Source organism: Psammomys obesus, unplaced genomic scaffold (genome assembly GCF_907164565.1).
Source record: "Psammomys obesus unplaced genomic scaffold, mPsaObe1.curated_primary_1811, whole genome shotgun sequence".
In the NCBI taxonomy this organism is placed as follows: Eukaryota; Metazoa; Chordata; class Mammalia; order Rodentia; family Muridae; genus Psammomys; species Psammomys obesus.
In genome coordinates this window covers 2,239,754-2,256,139 of record NW_026587759.1, presented here as the reverse complement: position 1 = coordinate 2,256,139, position 16,386 = coordinate 2,239,754, and the positions used below count along the sequence as shown (strand labels likewise).

The window sequence follows — 16,386 nt, the reverse complement described above, 5'->3', positions numbered from 1 at the left end:
ACACCAGCAAATGAAGCTGCAACACTGTGTATGGATGGTACTTGGCTCCAATATTACATTTCCTGTTTTTTTTTTCTCCTCAAACTATATAATTTGTATTGTCTTCCCCCTTGCTCTTTTTCATTGTAGATCTGCATAAGATGGTCAATACTGGGCTGTCTTGAAATGACAGATTTCACCATTAATTCAAAACTCATCAATTTAAATCCTGGCAAATTTTTATTACAAGGATAAAAAGAAGCCAATTTCTTTGTCAAAATATCACAAGAATGGTCGCTAGGTTTGTGATGATACTCTTCCTCCCTGAAACCTCTTAAGGTGGGCTGCCGTAATGCACATTTGATTGAGTAAAACTGTCTTCCTTATTCCTACTAAAATGGTTCATTAAGTGCTACTTAAAATGTTAAGATGCTTTGCTAAGACTAAATTCCCAGAATTTTCCTTATTTCTCCAAATAAAAGCATGGTCAGGCCTGTCAAGAGAAATACTCTACTCCTGGCACCAAATTCTATCTTAAGTTATTGTTCTATTGCTGTGATGAAACACCGTGACAAAGGGCATTTATAAGTAGAAGCATCTGGTCTTGGATTTCAGTTTGAATGTCTTGTCTGTGCTGATTGGCTGCTACTACAGAAGAGGCGAGATTGGCACATTCTGTGTTATTTCCAGGAACAATGCTACCTGACTTTTGTAAGGAGTTGGAACCATCTGGGCCAGTTTCCTGGCAATAGTATCTCTGGTGGGAGGAAAGTAATGCAGCAAGGCAGGCTCTCTCCCTCCAACCTCCCCACCCCCATAGCTGGCTGGACATGTCTAAACTTTAATCTAGTAATCCAAAAACCTAATTCTTTCTTTCTTGTTTTTTTTTTTTTTTGTTTTTTTTTTTTTTCTCTCACCACCTCCTAATCCTTATAAAACAGTTCCACTAACTGGTAACAAACAATTCACACATGTGAGCCTATCAGGGCCATTCTTATTCATACCACCATATTTACTGTTGACAAAAAGATCTTCTAAACTGTTGGACTTCAGACCCTGGACAAGTAGCTAAGGTGCTTTATGAACCAAAGCAGACCTCACTTTCAGGTTCTCCAAGCATCCCTCAGTCCCTTCCTATACATGGCATGGCTGGCATACCCTGCCCTCTATTCTGAACTTTCCAGCCCAGGGGCAGCAGCTTCCCCTCCCCCTTCACTATATAATTCAGACATTTTGGTTCTTGGGACCCCCTTACTCCCTTCCTTTCTGTGTTTCCTCTCTTCCTCTTTCCCTCTCTTCCTCCTTCCTTCTCTCCTCTCCCTATCTTTCCCCTCCTTCTCTCCCCTCTCTCTCTCCTTTTCTCTCTCCCTCCTCCCTCCCTTTCTCCTTTTCTCCTCTCTTTCCTTCCTCTTTCTCTCTTGCTCCCTCCCTCTTTCTATCCCCTCCTTCCATCTCTTCCTCCTTCTCTGCACCTCCCACTTTCCTGTCTCCCTCTGCATGATGACTTTGTTCCTTGGCACCAGTGAACCCTACTGAGAGCTGCCATCAATAAACCTGCACTTAAATACTTTAACTTGTCTTGAATTAGCTTATTTCACCAGTGAAAAGAATAAACACATATCATAAACCTGTTCTTTGTTTTTAAATATTATTTGAGAAATCTCAACCACCACCATCATCATCATCATCATCATCATTATTATTATTATTATTATTATTATTATTATTATTATTATGGGATTTATTTTTGTTTTCTTAACATCTCACACATGCTGGCCTTGAATCTGTAGCCATCTCCTTCCTTGGCTTCCTGATTATTTCTTATTAAAAGTATCTAATGATACCCATACACAGCTGATATTATTTAACTGTTATATGAATAGAGCACTAAGCTAACAGCTATTGTTTCATTTCTCATAAATGTACAAGAAAATTGGTAGCTGAAAATGGAAAAAGTAATTTAGAACAGTCTCCACTCACTTGATCTAAGTAAAGCATTGTTCTTCACTCAGAGTAGCTCTCAATGCTCTTTCTGTAACTAAGTATTAAAATGTGTTACTTAAAGTACAGTCTTAAAGTAGATAATGCTTAATCTAGATTTTTCTACATCTTATACATACAGTTCTATAACTTCTACACGTAAATAATATGGATATATTCCTTTCATGAACTTATCTTTTCAGTAACTTGAGGAAAATAAGAACCACTTATTACTTATTATTACTACTTATTACTATATGCACCACTCCTTTTTTTGTTATCGTTATATTCTATTGCCAAGGGACTATTACAAAACAAAAAAGTGTCTTTTATAACATGTAGTGTCTTATAAAAGTGTCTTATGTAACATTTTCTACTATTTTATACTCTGAATCAATTTATTAATTAATTTTTGGTTCTGGGGATGATTAAGCATATACCTCACACATGCTAAGCAAGTGTTCTATAGTAAAGGGTTGAGGGTACAGAGTTTATGTTATTAGGGCTAAATTATTATAAAGAAAATTCTGAGTCTTCAATAGTAATCACAAAATAGTTTATGAAAATATTTGTTTAAATCGTGTTAAGAAATAGTGATAAGAAGGTATAGCATGTTTAGTATTAGCCATGTTGTTTTGAGTGACCTTCCATAGAAATGGAAATGTCCAGACCAGAGAGAGAGACACATGAAAAATTAGGGTTTTTTCTCTTGTTGCTGTGGCCTAAGACTGAACCGTTCATTTGTGGCCACAGAAAGAATGCAATCCTTCACAGCAGGGAAAACATGGCTTACGCACTGGCTTGCTATGGGGTGGACCAGGAAACAAGAAAGAAGAAGGCCACTACTCAGCTGTTGTGTTTTCTTTCTTCCCCGATGTATTCAGTCTTGAACTTCAGTGGGGACAAACAGAACTGCCTACACTCAAGGGTGGGATTTCCTTCCTCAGTTAAAACTCCTGGAAATACTATAAAGAACACACCCAAAGTTTTATCTCAGGAATGACCTAGGCACTTATGTCAATGAAGCTGGCAACAAAAATGAACCACAACTCCTTTATGGCATGGTACATAGAAGACCGAGATACAGACAATATTATTAAAACTTCTTAGATGATAGTCCACAGGTAAAAACAAGCAAACAAACCAACCCCAAAGAGCTAATGTGTGAGTATGTAAGTTTTTTAAAAATTACAAAGCATCACTTGCCCTGACACTTTCTGCTTCCTATTTTACTCATTTGTAATAATTTTACCTTTTCTTAAATATTGTCTATAGACTCTAAATTTTAATTTCAACTCCTAGCCTTTAGTCGAGATTTTTGATAGAAGACAGGTGCAGTGGCACAAGCCTGTAATCCCAGCACTCAGAGAGGCAGAGGCGGAGGCAGGCAGATTTCTGTGAGTTCAAGGCCAACCTGTTCTAAAAAGCGAGTCCATGACATCCAATGCCATACAGAAAAACCATGAAACCATGTCTCAAAAAAAAAAAATTGATAGGAAAGAGAATTTTATGATCATTTTACAGGATTATCCATAAATATACAAGTGATTGATTTAGGTAAGAGGTTATTTAAGAAAAGGAGAAAAACAAAAACAAAACAAAACAGAAAAGTAAGGGTTTGCCTGGGAAACACTGGTGGAATATAACAAAAAGCCATGAAATATAAACAAGGCAGGATCAGAGGTTGGAAAAAAAATTATGAAAGAGGACAATATTACAAGAATATTTATCAACAAAAGCCTTTTTATTTTTCCCCAGGAGTGCCATTCTGTTACAATGCTTTTCAGAAAGCGCACCTCAAAGCCAGCTAAAACTGAAAGACTGCAGACACTTGCTAAATGTCTAACTGCCTGGGCCACCCCAGATGTGGTAAATTAAATTCTCTCAGTTTAGGAACCCAAGCTGGCTACATAAATGCTCCCTAGGGTAATCTTCTCACCAAGCATCTTTATCCTGATGCCTTTTACAGGTAAGCATGCAAAATGTTATCTCCAAGAGCATGCAGTCCCACTTCACACTTCAGATGTGCTTCTGCTAGGTGAACAGCTGCATTCCAAACCACTATTCCTCCAAGGACTCTCAGGGTTATGTCTGAATTCTCTTCACACAGAAGGAAACAAACCAGGTTCTCTAGTCTCTTACCTTTAAATCAACATGCTCTAGGCCCACCTAATTTTTTTTTTCCGCTTTACTTATATTAAGAGATTGACCAAATGGCCTCATATCCCATTATCTTTATCTAGTTTTGAAAAATAGTCTGACAAAGCTGTCCTGGCTGACTTTGATCTGTTATCTTCATATCTTAGCCTCCTGAGGAGCTGAAATTACAGTGCTGAGGCATGAGTCAGGGCACAGAAGCATAGAAGCTTAAAATTACAATATGACATTAGCAAGTTTCGTTCTCAACTGAACAAGTTAAATATCATACTCAAGTGGCATTAAAGAAACTCATGGGCAGAGAGTGGTACAGGAAGATGACCTCAGAAAACACAACTGCAAGTTTGTGGTTTGGGCTCTAATAGAAAATATCTCTGCTTGTGGGTTTGTGGGTGAGGTTTCTAACAAGAAGTATTTGCTAACTTACCATAACAACAGCAACAAAAACCACACAAATAAGAAGTGTGAAACTCTTCAAGGATGGGAAGTAGCTGGCTGTGGTAATAAACAGCACTCAAGAAATGGGTAAAACACTGACTCAAAAAAAAAAAAAACAGACAAAGTCCCTGCCACACACAGGTAGGAGGGCCTGAGATCACGTAGGAGGGGTGCACATGGTTAAGTATCTAAAGCTCATTGGTTGGTGCTAGCTAGGTTTTTGTCAACTGGACACTGCTGAGAGTCATCTGGGAGGAGAGCGCCTTAGCTGGAGGACTGCTTAGGCAAGTCTGGGAAGCATTTTATTGATTAACAATTCAAATGGGAGGGCACAGCCCACGGGGCCACCCCTAGACAGGTGGTCTTGGGTGGCCTAAGAAGGCAGAATGAGGAGGCCAAGGGAAGATCACCAGTAAGGAGCATTTTGCCATGGTCTTTGCTTCATTTCTGCCTTGTCTGCCTTGGCATCCCCAGACAACAAACTGTGACCTATAAGTCAAATAAACCCTTTTCTCCCCAAGTTGCTTTTGGTCATGGTCCTATCACTGCAATAGAAACTCAACTAAGATATCTAGCTACCACCACTGAATCAATGAGCTCCAGGTTCAATGAGAGAATCTGTCTCAAAAACTAAAGTGAAGAGCAGTGTTAAGAAAGGGCACTGCAGTGGACTTCTGACTTCCGCCTGTACATACATGCACCTGCATGTGCATGCATGCAAGCGTACATCCCTTCCCACAAACAGGAAGAGGGGAACCACAGTTAAGAAATACCAGTTAATTACAAACATCACTGTGAAATAGTGATGGCATGGATTCAAAAGACAGAAGTGAATCCTTTATATGAATTAACTTACTTATCCTTACAACCTGTAAAAGTTATAGCTTTAACCCTCATTTACTGGATAAGAAAGCTGAAGAATTGAGTTATGAAAGTTTCCCTGAAGCTAGAAATCAGAGGTAAGGATCAAACTTAGATTTTCTAGAATCTGGACTAAATAAAGTTTTAAACATTGAAAAAGTTACCTAGAAAGAAAGGCCTATATTTGTTCTGAGATTATTTTATTCTGTTCTTTATACAATTGCTTTGGAGATGATTTGGGTCTATGTCATCACTGCTTATGTTTAACTACTAGATCTCACACTAATGCACTTGCCATGACAGCAAATCCACAAATTAGCATAAAGACAAAATTTAAGTATCATAATTAAACTAGAAAATTATTTAAAAAGTAGGTAATATTCTCTATATAAAAGTAGAAGTTTTAAGTTGTTTGTCCGATTTCAATCACTATTTTTAATAATGTTCAATAGTTCTGAGATTCTGTCCTTCCAAGAAGTTCATTTGGAAGTGACACGGATCCTGTTGCACTGACCTCACATTTCCACTGTGTACTGCAAACCCTGGAGTGGCATTTTTGTCTGAGCCCATCTCTGCTACGTATGAGCTCTGTAAGCTTCTCTCTAGCACCTCTACAACAAAAGAATTGCTATCATGATCATATGAGGCAATCCACAGACTGCACTGTGAAGACTCTGTAAAGAGTCACTGTGAAGACTTACTCAGGAAGCACGGAGTAAGTGTCATCTCTTGAAATTACTGAAAAATAGTAAAGGTATGTATATATATATATACATATTGTGTCCATTAGAAAGCCATTTCTAGAATGACAAGATCTAACCGGAACACTAAATACAATGCTATCATTCTTCTACAAGCAGTCACTAGAACGTCATTTCACATTGAAGGACATTAAATACATAAGTGAGATGCACTATGTGGCTTTATTTAATATAATCTGAAAATGATGTGAATGAATTTTCATGAAGGTAGCTGGGTCTCAGCTATTTAAGGACCACACTTCATTTCTACATCAGAAGACATTTTACATAATGCAGGTAAGTGTGTTCCAATTCACTTATCTGAAAAGCTTCCTCTAAATTTAGATATATCCATATTTACTTTAGAATTAAAATTACCTCTTGCTGTTTAAAGAGTGAGGTCTAGAAAATATGCCCTTCAGAACTGTAGTGATTTAAAAATGGCATATGATAAGGACCAATGGATCGAAATAGTAAAGTTAGGCCTGAAATAAAGCTAAAATCTCAACATGAAAAATATCTCAGCATCTCTCCCACCAGACCTTTCTCCCTTCCATGGTCACCTGCTGTTTCATGTTTAACAATATTATCAGAGGCAAAAATCACCAATATCAAAACACTAAGATTAGGAACGAAAGAAGAACAGAGTAAGCAGAATTACACCAACATTATATCTTGTTATTTGGTTTTATGTTTTTCTAATTCAAATATACCTGCAAAACAAAACTTAGAAAATGCCTGAGCTAACTTTTTTACTTAACAAGGCAGGTATTCGCTGTCTCTCAACTGCAGGGAGAAACTTCATTTCAGTGACCTATTTATGCCGCTTAGATGTATCAGATGCATTTTTTAATGACCCCAAACGAAAGGAAATATAGAAATCTATTTGAAAAGTTGACATTAAGGTTGTGACACCAACCAAAACAACAAGAGACTGAAAGTTAAACTGACAGAAAAATCCCCAAATCAGCCTAATTTTAAAAACAGTTGCTCTGTGAAATAGTGATGGCATGTCAGCTGCTTCTTTGAAACTCGCAAATTTTGTCATTTGGTGTTTGTGTCATAACCTTAATATTATTTAAACATACTTTTAAATATCTATTATTTAAAAATGTCTTAGAATTGAAGATATCCTAAAGCTTTGAAGAAGCCATCCTCAAAGAACTGCAATTCCTCATGTGCCACTTTGACTAGAAGTAGTGTATAAAACATTTGCTGTTGACAAATCTAATTCATTAAAAGGTGAGATGGATGCATTTTACAGTCACTGGATGCCATCATTATCTCCAGTGCCTTTTATAAATTATTCCTCTTTTCCCTTTTGACTGAACTTGTCACGTTCTCTCTCAGAGCCTGAGTGTTATGCCTTAGAGTGAATGCTTTTAACATGTTCAGACAAGTCACAAGCTAAACAAGCAGTGGTGTTTTATTTTGTAGAAATGAGAAAGGATAACACAAGTACAGCTTATTTCACTCAATGCATTGATTTTTAACTAAAGACAAAGTCAGTTAGTGAGGGTTTCATCTCACACAAAGGATTTAAAAATAAAAATAGTACAGAATGGGGAATTTCAAAGAAAGTAACAATAAGAAAGATTCTGGCAGCCCAGCTGCACTGTCATGCAGAAAACTTGGTTTAAAATTGAATTATGCTTCCCCTGACATCAGAGATCAGGTATATCAGAAGACTGACAGCTGGCTGGCATGCTAACTTCCTAAAGAAATATACTAATTGTATTCTTCAAGAGGCCACAAAAACAGAATTACAGAAGCCTTGAAGGAATTGAGAAGGCAGAGTACAAATTATTCAAAATATGAAGAAAAGTATTTCTTACCTAATTTTATTTCAGAAGACTCTAAGAATGAGCTGGTCTTCTAATCCTAAGCAAATGGAATATTAGCTCCTTATGAATTGTTAACAGAAATGTTTCCTTCTTTAGTATCTTCAGAAGCAGTCTTTTCCAAAATCTATAAAGTAATTGGACAAAGCTTCATTACTAAAGCAGTGGGGGGGGGGGAGAAGAAAACAATAAACTACTATTTTTATATTATTCCTATAAGTTTGAGCTCTGAATGATCTATGTTGGGACACATAACAATATCCCAATTATGGCCTAGTGAAGAAAAAGGACCGAAGAGTATAGGCATATCATAACAGTGGCACTTAGGAAAATATATGTTTAAAACTTTGTTTCTAAATACCGATCATTCCTAAAGAACTTCAGTTTAAAGAGATAAAGGTCCAATGGTATTGCTGGGGTTGTTAGGGTCAAAGCCTAGGCATCAGCACCTCAAGAAGTTGGGCTTTGCCACTCATCATCAATATCTCAAAGAAACAAAGAATAGTGAAAAGCAGAAACTAGATATACTGTGGTCAAAGCTGGATGAGAAACAAAGCAGTCTAGGGGTCCTTGGGCCCAAATCCACCTTTGGGTTCCCAGTGTTAGGTTTAGTATTAAATAGAATGTAAGGGTAATAAGCACAAGCAAGCAGTCAAAGTGTGAGCCCATCAGTGTCTCAGCTCCAGTCTCTCTTGAAAGGTGGCCTGACGAGTTGTCAGAACTACATGAACTATTTTCCTGGAGACAAGTTCCTCCTCAAGCTAGCACCTGGCCTCAGCTTTTTCTTTCTCCTACCAAGAATCCTGGGGAAATTTTAATTACTCAAGGACCATTGCTTCAATACTCTGATATTAAGGGAGACACAAGTATTTCTCTTTAGAATCTTTGGTCCTGTGGGGAAGGTTATGGCTCAACCACAGAACAGGGACAATAATATCCAGCTGCTTTTTCCTGTTTAGTTACCTATGTTCCAGGCTGTTTAGTAAAGCCACCTTTTCTTCCCTTTATGAGGCAATGTTGGGAGAGACCAAAGAATTAAAAATTAGTTTTTAAAGGTATTGGTTTAAAGCACAAACCTGAACAAAGGCCAGACAGGTGGAGACATGTCCAGACACCTGTGGGGAAGAACCAGCCATAGTGTATTCCTTCCTGCCTACTGGAGATTCAGTTGCTAGGAAACCAGTCCCTCTCCCCTAGGATAGCCAAACAAGGGAAGCCAGGCCATTAATGGTTTAGGGGACTTTCTATAGCCAATCAATTCAAAATGCAACATCCCCTTTTGTGTTTCAACCAATAGACACTTGCCAAGCAAGAATCCCCCTGCTTTGGGCACACCTGGAGGGACCGAACTCTTTAAATCAACCACCTAACCTGAGCACGAGATGGGTGGGAATGGCATGGTGGGGCCGGGGATGAAATTGTTGAGACCATAACCCAGCTAGCTGGCAGCTGCCAACCACCAAGCACATTTTTATCATGGTGGCAGCAGGAACCATGACCTCTGATCAACTTGTCAGGAGGAACAACAGGCTGCCATTTCAGGCTGGTATAATTGGGTGGAGCCCATTTGGGAGCAGGCCCCCCCCTAATGGAACAGGGTGGAGGGTCCATTGAAAGACAGGCCAGTACCCCTTTGGTTTCTCCTTCCTCTCCCTTTCTTTTTGTGTGCATTGTACTGGTACATTGTTTTCTTGTGTTGCTCTTTTATGGGTTTATGATGGTCTCAGTGGGCAGGTGACCAAACAGCTGTGCACCATGGTGACTTTGCCTGTCCCATGCTCCCTGAGCTATAAGCTGTAGTACCTCTGGTCATTGGTGGGAGCATGCCTCGGGGCAGATAGATGCAAAACCCCCAAGAGGAGGGCAGGCAGCCCAGCAGGCTGATAGGACAATGTCCTTGAAATTTCCGCTGGATGGAGTAAGAAAAGTGTTGTCTGATGGTTTAAATGTATGTATGGCCATTACATGTTTGTTTCTGAATGCTCTTAAATAGTTAATATGCTCTGTATGTCTTGGTTATGGATTAACAGTTATTGGATATGTTTAAAGGTTAAATTCAAACTGCTGTCTAGAACGTGTATGTGTTTGTGAGATCTACAGAAGCACAGATGTTTTTAAATAGCAACCATGTGGCTTGCCATGCAATGTGGTGTGACTCCACCATCTTGAGATTGCCACGTGGTATGCGGTAGGGCAAAGAAAGATTACAGAACCTTTTAGTTGAAATGACTTCTGTTTATCATCCTATTTTCTTTTAGATTAAGAAGACAAGTTTCTCTTTTTAAATTGGTATTGATTTTAGGGATTGGATTGTTTGCACTGGTAAAATTTGGTTTTAAAATTTGGTTTTGACTTTTAAAATTATGGTTATGCTTTGTGATTTCACTCCTAAAAAGGGTACTTTACTTTGATATTGCAAAAACAGATTTCTTCTAAAAATGTGTTTAAGGCTATGAAACATTTTAAAGTTTATCAGGCATTTTAAAATAATGACCTTGGAAAGTCTAACAAAGAACTTGGAACAGTTTCTCAACCCTTTGGGGGAAGATAAAAGACTTTGGTATTTATTAATTTTACCAAGTGAAACCAAGCCATACTTTTTGAGCCAAATAAGAAAATTACAGTTTTAACAGTATATTATGTCAGGATGGTAAAGACCCATGGAATGACTTGTAAAGAAATGATGAGAAAGATTTTGATGGAAGTTTTTATGTTGTCTGAAGAGCATGAAACTGAGACAGTAAAGAAAAAAAAATATATCTTGTCTAAAGTAAAAATGTTTGTTTAAACCAGAAGAACGAAGCTAGGAACCTGAAGGTATTTAGAATGTTATAAATGGTCAGAGGATGTATAGAAAGCCTGAGGGCATATGAACTGTATTTGCTTTGGTATTTTATACCTGCAAATATGATTTGAGAAACAACTGTAAAATATGTTGTTTTTCATTTTAAAGGCTGGTGATTCTTCAATGCAAAATGTTTTCTTATGCTTTTTAATGGGGAAAAGGACTGCAGCTCCATGTTAGCCCAGGGTTATACAGGGTTGTATTCAAGTCATTGTTAATCATTATATGAAATATATGCCTGACCACCATTTCCTGAGTGAACGGATTAATGCTGTTTCTTTCTGGCTGATAGGTTTGGAATGGCCAGAACAGTTCAAGTACAGTTTAAAATTGTTCTATACTGTTCTGTTATATAGTTGGTTCTAAAACTTATTTGATTACTTAGTTACGGAAAACTGTAATTGGTCCACAGTGCTATACCATGGGAGGTAGCAACACCATCAGTGACACCTAATGGCTATGTTTTAAATTGTTAGCCACCATGTTGGTTCAAGGATAAAGAAGGTGGACCTGTGGTTTTACCAACATCTTTGTTGAGGGCTGCCAGCTGTGATCAGTACCTTGTTTAGTGCTAAGTGCAACCTCTGTCCCTTAAAGGTTTTTTTTTTTTCTGTTCCGTTTTAATGCAATGTGGTAGGATCAGCAAAATATGCTAGCCCTTTTATGAGCTGTATCTGATTGAAAGTTTTGCTTTGATTTCAGTTCAGAAAGATATCTAAAGTTATGCTAACAACTTCAATTGAGTACAAGATTAAGTGTTAGCTAGTCTTTTGTTTGTTTTCAAGGTTAAGCCTAGGATGGGTAACTACAAAGTTTGCCTATGTAAATCTACTTGAAATAGATATGGTCCTAAAACATTCATCTGAGGAATATGTCAGAATTAGAGATTATAGCATTCTGTTTTACAGGAAGTGATTTAGAGTAGATGATTAAAGACAGAGAAAGAGTAACTCACATGTGCTGGCCCTCAAGCTTGTCAGGGCTCTGATGAATATGATATTTAATGTGTGTAAGCTTATTATGACAGAGAGTCACAAATTCCTGGCATGAGCTCTCCAAGGTCTCCAAGAAGATTTGGGAACAATGACAGATGACTTCGACTCTGGATTGTTGTATGTTAACCCCTGGGTGAAACAACCCCAACTGGTCCATTGCTGGGCCCAGCCTAAACAGTGGACAATGCAGTGGATACCTGGAGAGCCATTGTTTCACATTCCTGAAGGCTAGGTAAGGTCAATTTCTCATGTTCTTTTTTTCTACAGAAACAGACTTTCGTCTTCAGTTCCTGATAGCCAGGCTGTCATTGTCATGATGCCATGGGAACACAGGAGCCAGGAACAACTGCCTTGGTGATAGACTGACTAGTCATCTCTGTCATTTTGATTGTTACATAGATTGATAGATTAATTTGGCTTATATTTATCCTTCTCAGATCTCTGATCACATTGATGGCTAAACTAAGCTAATGGTAGCTTTGCAGCTTAAGAACAGACAATTAGATCCACTGTTAGTTCCTTGGTCAATTCATTAGCTAGTTAAAACTACTAGGTACTGATCTCTTATTTAAAAAGGCAAACAGATTTGCCTTGCTCACAGACTTCATGTTAGTTGCCTATGTCTTATGGTGATTAACTGGATAGCAAGATATGAAGTTTATGTAAGGTCTGAGGATATAAAAAAATAAGTTATGAGTATCTAAAAAGTTGAGGGTCTAAAAGTGTTTCAAAGTTGGTAAAGGAAAGGTAGATTGGAAGGTCTAAGCAGGTGTTCTAAGGTATGTGAATGTGAGTTGTAATGATGTAAAAAAAATTTAAGGCATATAGAAAATGGGAGGTATTTCAAATTTCCCCCTCCTCTCTGCTATTGTTGTGTTTATGTTGTTATAAGATTTCAAAAGATCAGAGTTTTGACATTGATCAGTAGAGTTCTGATAAGCTGATGGAGCACTGACTGTTTATCATTCAGTCACAAGCTTGATATTTGAATTTCCTTTTGGTTGTCTTCTGGAGAGACTTAAAAGTGCTTCTCATCATGCTAAAAACATTTGTCTAGTATGCATATCTGACCCAAAAGCCATAGCTTTTACTAGGTCTTAATGGCATGAGTCAACTTCTGCTGTCTTGTGGACACCTGTTAACTGTTTTTTCTAAAGTATGGATCTCAGTACAATAGTGATGCCAATATGAGTTTCAGGAAATCAAAAAGTCAGAAGACCTGGTTCTACCATGGCTTAAATGGACCCCAGATGAGTTATTTCCATGGCCTTGAGATTCCTCACTTTCACTAATTACTAGATAAATTTTAACTTCTGTCTTTAGTCTGAATCTGTCTTAGCAGATTTTCACCTGGTTGACTCTATTCGGGAATCAGCTATGGACTACAAGCTGAAATCTGGTGGAGTTTTGGAAGCTAAAGTAAACCAGTCCAGCAGATGTGATGGCTCCATGTCTCTTCAACTGTATGGCTAATTAGATAGGGCCCTATTGCCTAGCTTTTGACTGTCATTTCAACCTTCCTAGCCCCTTGATGTCTACGGTCCCCTGGTCAGCACTGAAGCAATTTTGGAAGAAAAGCCCTTTACCCTAATCTAACCTAATAGGCTGAAATGCTAAATCAAAGGGGAACTACATTAACTACCATCTTAGGGACTTGTTTAGCTGGAGTAGAAACTGATATTGCATCAACTGGACAAAAAGTATGGAAAGATGATAGGGAAAAGATTCCAGAAGATGGTTTAAATCCTGGTATAATAGCTCTCCTCAGCTTATTACCCTTATATGCATGCTGTGGGAACCCCCTACTCATTTTGACTTTTACCTTTGGGCCTTATATTTTAAATTGCTTCATGGGTTCCTGAAGGAATGCTTGGGAGCAATATAGCTAGTGGTACTCAGATCCCACTGTGGAAAGGTAAATCTACTGGATACCAGGAATCATATCTGTAAGACCCAAGATTGGGCCTTCAAATGATCATGGGAAGGGGGAAATGAGAGACCAAAGAATTAAAAATTAGTTTTTGGGGATATTGGCCCGAACATAGGCCAGATAGGTGAAGACATGTCCAGACACCTGTGGGGAAGAACGAGCCATACTGCATTCTCTCCTGCCCACTAGTGATACAATTGCTAGGCAACTGGCCCCTCTCCCCTAGGACAGCCAAACAAAAGAAGTCAGACCATTAATGATTTGAGGGCCTTCCTATAGTCAATCAATTCAAAATGCAACATCCCCTTTTGTGTTTCAACCAACAGACGCTTGCCAGGCAGAAATCCCCCTGCTTTGGGCATGCTGGGAGGGACCAGACTCTTTAAATCAACCACCTACCTGATCACTAGGCTCTCAACTGCTATAGTGGAGAGGGTGAGTGAGCCCAGGCTATAGTTTATAATAAAAAGATGCTCATGTGTTTTGCAATGGAATCAACTCCTGGTGGTGGTCTTTAGAGGTCTCATGAATATGGCACAACAATTGTTAAAAATCGGCCGTGTTTATCTTTTGGAGTTTTTGTTAAAATATTATTTAACCATTCTCTAATAAAAAACTATTTTTAAAGTGTCTACCTTTGTTAAAAATACTCGGGGGCGGGGCAAGATGGCAGCGCCGGGAGGACTCTCATTCTGAGCAGCAGCACAGCAGGATTGACACAGTGACCAGCAATCAGAACTCACAGCCATAAAACACAAGTGATTGTGTTTCACAGGTGAGAGGATACCCCACAGTGGGGAATTCAATCAGCTTTAACTCACCCGGCTAAACCGAAGAAGAGATCCTGGTTCTGCCAGGCACTTGGTCACCAGCACAGAGCTACACGCCAGCGTGATCTGGTCACTGTCTCAGACTGAACTGTGGGCACAGAACATCACAGACTGGATTTTCCAGTCGAGAGATAACCGCACGGAGCAGGAAACAACTGGGACCGACCTTAGGTCACCCAGACATCCCCTGGAAAAGACTCGGGTTCCGCAGGCACCCCAGGAGCCAGCCCAGAGCCAGAGCTGGGGACCTAGGCACCTGCACAGAGCCCTGCCTACACGCCTGATTCCCCGCCTCAGATAGAACTGTGGGCCCCAGGGCACCAGGGAACCAGACACTGAGTTTCACTGTCAGGTGCAAACCCACAGGGAGGGAAACGGCTGGTCTGATCTCAGAGCACTCAGCCGACACCCCCACCCCGAAAAGGTCTCAGGAAAATTATCCAGTTTAGGCAGACGCCCAGGCTCCCAAAGGCCAGAAAGGCGGAGCCACGGGCGGGCATCTGTGCCTGTGGGTTCTACTCGCCACCCCAGACAGAACCATGGTCCCCAAAGCAAAGACTGGGTGTCTCTGGCAGGAGGAAACCCCCAACGGGGGGATCATCAGGTCTAACGCTCAGGACACCCAGCACCAAAAGACTTTTTGGATTCACGCAGACTCTAGGCTCTAGCTTTCTAATGCAGGCAGGAGCACTGTGCTCAGCCGCCATTATTGAGGACCCCTAGGGCACTGGGGCACACAGCTGCATCCTCAGACCTATAAAAGCCAGAGAGCCATTACAGCAGCCCTCAGATATGAAAAGGGGGACATAACTACAGACACTGAGGAAATCCAAACAATTATGAGGACTTACTTCAAAAGTCTATATGCCACAAAATTTGAAAATCTGAATGAAATGGCCAATTTTCTTGATCGATTTGACTTACCAAAGCTGAATCAGGACCAGTTAAATCAATTAAGTAGTCCTATATCCTCCAAAGAAATAGAAGCAGTCATCAAAAGTCTCACATCCAAAAAAAGCCCAGGACCAGATGGCTTCAGCGCAGAATTCTACCAGACCTTCAAAGAAGAGCTAACTCCAATTCTCTTCAAACTATTCCACAAAACAGAAACAGAAGGAACATTACCAAACTCATTCTATGAAGCCACAGTCACCTTGGTACCTAAACCTCACAAAGACTCAACAAAGAAAGAGAATTTCAGGCCAATCTCCCTTATGAACATTGATGCAAAAATACTCAACAAAATACTTGCAAACCTAATACAAGAACACATCAAAGATATTATCCACTATGACCAAGTAGACTTCATCCCAGGTATGTAGGGGTGGTTCAATATACAGAAATCCATCAATGTGATCCACCATATTGACAAACTGAAAGAAAAAACACACATGATAATCTCCCTAGATGCTGAAAAAGCATTTGACAAAATCCAAAATCCATTCATGTTTAAAGTCTTGGAGAGATCAGGGATACAAGGCACATATCTAAACATAGTAAAGGCGATATACAGCAAGTCTGTAGCCAACACCAAAGTGAATGGAAAGAAACTTAAAGCAATCCCACTGAAATCAGGGACAAGACAAGGCTGCCCACTCTCTCCAAATCTCTTCAACATAGTGCTGGCAATAAGACAGTTGAAGAAGATCAAGGGGAAACAGATTGGGAAGGAAGAAGTCAAATTATCAATACTTGCAGATGATATGATAGTATACATGCGTGACCCCAAAAACTCTACCAGGAAACTCCTACAGCTGATAAACACCTTCAGCAAAGTGGCCGGATACAAA

At 39.3% G+C, this 16,386-nt stretch overlaps 1 protein-coding gene across 3 annotated transcripts in view; it reads right to left on the bottom strand.

The window, feature by feature from the left end:
* Positions 1 to 16,386, bottom strand: part of Kiaa0825 (KIAA0825 ortholog) — a 406,282-nt gene that overhangs the window by 376,038 nt on the left and 13,858 nt on the right. For 2 of the 3 annotated variants that reach the window (XM_055604019.1, XM_055604022.1), the window contains exon 2: positions 7,991 to 8,123. The exons of the other annotated variant lie outside the window; for it this stretch is intronic. The gene's annotated coding sequence lies outside the window, so the exon portion shown is untranslated. The remainder of the gene's footprint in view (positions 1 to 7,990; positions 8,124 to 16,386) is intronic. 3 annotated transcript variants of the gene reach the window in all.